A 383-nucleotide genomic window follows, 5' to 3' on the forward strand; every position below is an offset into this window, starting at 1 on the left:
TATTAAACATCTGATACAAATTAAAACTTCGATAAAAATAAAAATAAATAGAATCAATAAAGTTTCAGTTTTAACTTCTTTAATTTTTAAATTAAATTAAATTAAATTAAATTACATCACAGATTTAAGCTCTCAAAACAAATCTTTGAGTCGATGCCTCTACACAGTTCGATTAAGAAAACGTTTGTTTCAAGTAATTCGATGGATTTATTATTAAAATGAAGGTCAGCGGTTCCGGAAGACACCCTGTAGATTTTAGGGTGATAAAGTCGAGCTCGCTTATACGACTGGGTTATACGACTCGATCTCGACGACAGAGACTGGCACTCGCAGACACGACGCCTCGCGTTTGTTACCGTTCAATTACGATTAATATAATTTTC

Source organism: Monomorium pharaonis, chromosome 3, assembly GCF_013373865.1.
Source record: "Monomorium pharaonis isolate MP-MQ-018 chromosome 3, ASM1337386v2, whole genome shotgun sequence".
Taxonomy (NCBI): Eukaryota; Metazoa; Arthropoda; class Insecta; order Hymenoptera; family Formicidae; genus Monomorium; species Monomorium pharaonis.